Below are 4,165 nucleotides of genomic sequence, written 5' to 3'. Positions count from 1 at the left end.
ATGTATCTATATACTTTTTTTGTGAAGGTATCCATATACATCTAATTCAGAAAAAGGCCAGAAGTTACATTTATAAACGGAAGAAGTAGGTGAGTCATAGACTTTCTTTTTTTTAGTTGGGGTCATAGACTCTTACGGACTCCCGTATGCTCATAACCTAGCCCAGCCTGAACAAAGTCCTATGCAAAAGAACAATGCAGTTTTGGAATCTCCTAAGAGCATATCCAGTCGCATCCTTAGAAAGGCCTTTTCAGACAAATTTTTCACGCTGGCGCAGAAAAATCGGCCCAGTCGCGTCTCAGGAGTTCAATTTTCGCCGGCCTGGGTCAAAATTAGCGTTGGCGGACCCAGGCTGAACCCGGCACGCTGGGGTCACTCGGGGACGCCGGGGCGAGCGGTTTTGACGCGAAAGAGCCGCGGGCCCACCGCGTCAGCAACACCACGCGTCGTCTTCCCCCCACGCCTCGGTTTCCCGCAGGGAATCAATGGCAAGGCTGCCGCCGGGCAGCCTTATCATTGATTCCTCATGGGCGGCGCGTCACGGGACGGCGCCGACGCCTCCCCTCCCTCGCACGCGTACACATGGACGTGGCGCGGCTATATAAAGCCGGTGGCTTCCCTCGCCTCTGGCCACACTAGTCCTAGCCCCAGCCGCCCTAGCCGCCGAGCTCTGCCTCTCCCGAGAGTCGCCGCCGAGCCCCCCTCTCCCGAGCGCCGCCGTCGAGCCCTCGCTCTCCCTCCCCTCTCGATAGCCGAGCGTTTCCCCGGAGACGAGGCGGCGGCCAACGGCTTCGGCTGCCGCTCGCTCCGCGAACAGGAGTGTTGGCTCCTGTTCCAGGCGAACATCCCGGCGCCGCCGGACATGCGCGCCGGGCCGATGGGTTGGAAGCTCAGTAACGGGGGAGTGCCCATTCCCCCGCTGCCCGACGCCGTGGCCAAACCCAGGTACTTCGCCGAGGAGGTCGACGTCGTGTGCGCCTCCCTCACCGACGCCCAACTCTTCTTCCCCCAGTATGCCGCCGACAACCATGCGGCTTGGGCGGCGTACTTCGAGCGCCGTCAGCAGCAGCGGCTGGCGTCCACCAATGGCGCGGCGGTGGTCGGCGACCTGAAGAACAGCGAGGGGCGCCACCTACGGTGGGGCATCCCCGGCCGCACACTCGAGGGTGTGCTGACGCACCTCGAGGGCGGCAACGACCCGCCGTTGGCGTACCCCCGGCGAGGGCGGCCGCCCAGGCGCACCACCGACGCGACCGGCCATGGGAGCCAAGGAGGTTCGGCTCCTCCTCTTCTTCCTCCTCCTCGCGCTCTTCCTCGCACTCCTCCTGCACTCCGGCGCTGCTCGGCGTCAAGGCCGAACCCACGGCAGAGTCGGCGCTCGGCCGGCGCACTCGCAGGGTCGGCATCATCATCAACGAGGGCGGCCGACGCGCCTCCTCGTCGGCTCCTCCTCCGCGCTTTGTCAAGCCAAAGACGGAGCCGGGGCTTAAATTGAATTTTTCTTGAGTTATTTTTTTAAGGGAAAGAAGGAAAAGGCCAATTTGCATCGATAAAATAAATCCAAATTTCAGCGGTAGATGAATAATTGCAACCTCGTGTCAAAAAAAGAAATGGTTAAGGATACAATCAACCAATAAATTCTCGCGCCGGTGAAGGCAGAGCCAGGCCTAGCCGCCGTGAAGACGGAGAACAGCGAGGTCGAGCGCGACGACGACGCGGCCCTTGAATGGGCGCCAGGACTCCCTCAAGATGGCGATGGAGCGCCAGTGCGCCGTCGGGGCCGCGACGAAGGAGGAGGAGTCGTCTTCAACGACAGCGACGACGACGACGCGCCACCGCCGTCACCAGTCCGCCATGGTGACGCCGGGTCCAGCAGGGGCGCCCGCGTCAAAGAGGAGAAGGTCGACGACGAGGATGGCGACGACGACGGCGACTACTCGGTGTTCAGCAAGTTTCTTTTAGATTAGTGTATATATTTGCTATGTAATGAAAATCGGTAAACTTTGTCCAAATATATGCCCAAGTTGGCCGAATTTTGTCGTGTTTAGCCGAACTTCGCCGAACTGTGCCGAAATTTGCTATACTTTTTTTTATTTAATCGCGCCTGGGGGCGGCCCTGGAGCCGGCGGCTGGGGACCAACTCGCCCCCAGGCCCATTTTTTACGCCGGCTCACCCCAGGCGGTAATTTTAGGCGCTCCCTGAGGGGCCAACGGCTGGAGATGCTCTAACTGGCACCTTTAGCGCCGGTTGATGTTTGTGACGCCTAAGCAAACTGATAGCTTCGTTCAATGGTTGACCGGTTCTAGTTGACCAGATGACGCGTTAACATTTGACTTTAAAAAAACCCATTACTGTTAAAAATGTTCACAGATTTAAAAAATCACAAAAAAGCTCATGAATCTTTAAAAACCAGTTCATGGAATTTCAAAAAAGTACATCAAATTTGAAAAAATCCACTGATTTTAAAAAATGTTTATCAACTTCAAAAAAAGTTCACTAATTTGAAAATAAGTTCACCATATTTGAAAAAAAATCATTGATTTTGAAAATGTTCACCAAATTTAAAAAAAATCATCAATTTGATAAAAGTCCATTCAAATTGAAAAGAATCATCGATTTTGGAAAAAACATCAATTTTGAAAAAACATTCATTAAATCCGGTGAACCTTTTCATCAAATTATAAAAATGAAAAAGAAAAATAAAAAAAGAAAAAGGAAAAAGGGAAAAGGAAAAAGGAAAACGAAAAGAAAAAGGAAAAGAAAAGAGAGAAGAAAAAAGGAAAGGAAAGAACAAAATAGGGAAGAAGATCTATGTGATCACCAGAGGGTGAATTGGCTGGGGTTATTGCCGCGTGTTGCTCTGAACCCCTGCGCCGCGGGTTCGAATCCCACCTTTTTTTTTGAGAGCAAAGCAAAGCTTTCTTACTTAACTGAGCTTAGGCATGTCGCCTATTACAGAGGCGCCCACATGGGCAGGTACATTCGAGTCCCATTCCATGTACTGGTTGGGATCACAACTACGGCCAATTGTGGCAAGATCGTGAGCTACAGAATTCGCCGTGCGTCTACACACGGTGATTACAACCTTGGTAAACCAAAGCTTGAGCTGGTACTTCGTGTCCTCAATGACAGATGCGTAGGCAGAGGAATCCACTCTTTGCAAGTCCAAGGCCTCAGCTAGGAGTTGGGAGTCCGTCTCCAGTTCGAGCCGAACGATGCCGAGATCCGCTGCCGTGGTGACAGCATGTGACATGGCATAAATCTCCGCGGCGAAGGCATCCGTGACGTGATCCTGCCTGCCAGCCCTGGCGCACACCAGCCGACCATCCTTCGTTCTCACTACCGCGCCCCAGCCAGCATGGAGTTCTCCCGGCACAAACGATCTGTCGACGTTGATCTTGTACTCTGCATTCACTGGGGGCCGCCACTTGTCCGGCTGCGACTTCACCGCAGGCTGTCGGAAGATTTCCCAGTACTCGAGTACATTGGCCCTCGTTTGCCTCGCAAGCGTCTCCGCTGTGATTGGCATCTGGCCCTTACGCAGCTTGTTACGATTGGCCCACCACAGCCACCAGAAGGTGAGTATATGGAGGCACTTTTTCTCATCCAACCCCCACAAGAATTCGAGCATTGCATGCACGGAACCTATTCTCTCCAGCTGCGCACGTTCTCCCTCGAGTGATAGCTCCCGCCACACGCACTTCACCAATTTGCACTTGATGAACAGGTGTGCTCCGTCCTCAGCCGCCCGCGCACAGAAGAGACATTTAGTGTCCGTGATCGGGATCCCTCTGCGAGCCACATTGGTACTAGAGCTAGGGATTCGTGTTTCAACCTCCAAGTGAACATCTGGATATTTTGAGGACACGGCAACTTCCAAATCCTTTTCCACGAATCGTCCCGGATCTCATTCAAGTTCCCCGGGTTGGTTGAGCTCCCACCTACATCTCCGTTCTCTCTCGTTCGCTCAAGCTGAGCCTGCAGCTTGTAGGCACTCTTAACGGAATGTAATCCCCTTGTGTCATAATGCCAGGCGATAAAGTCTTGGACACCTTCCCTTAGCGGAATCTGCATGATCTGATTTGCATCCTCACTCCAGAAAGTATCCCTTACGAGCTGCTCATCCCAGTTGCCGGTGACCGGGTCAATAAGATCGCTAACCCA

This window comes from Triticum aestivum, chromosome 4A (genome assembly GCF_018294505.1).
Source record: "Triticum aestivum cultivar Chinese Spring chromosome 4A, IWGSC CS RefSeq v2.1, whole genome shotgun sequence".
In the NCBI taxonomy this organism is placed as follows: domain Eukaryota; kingdom Viridiplantae; phylum Streptophyta; class Magnoliopsida; order Poales; family Poaceae; genus Triticum; species Triticum aestivum.
This window is presented reverse-complemented; position numbering follows the sequence as displayed.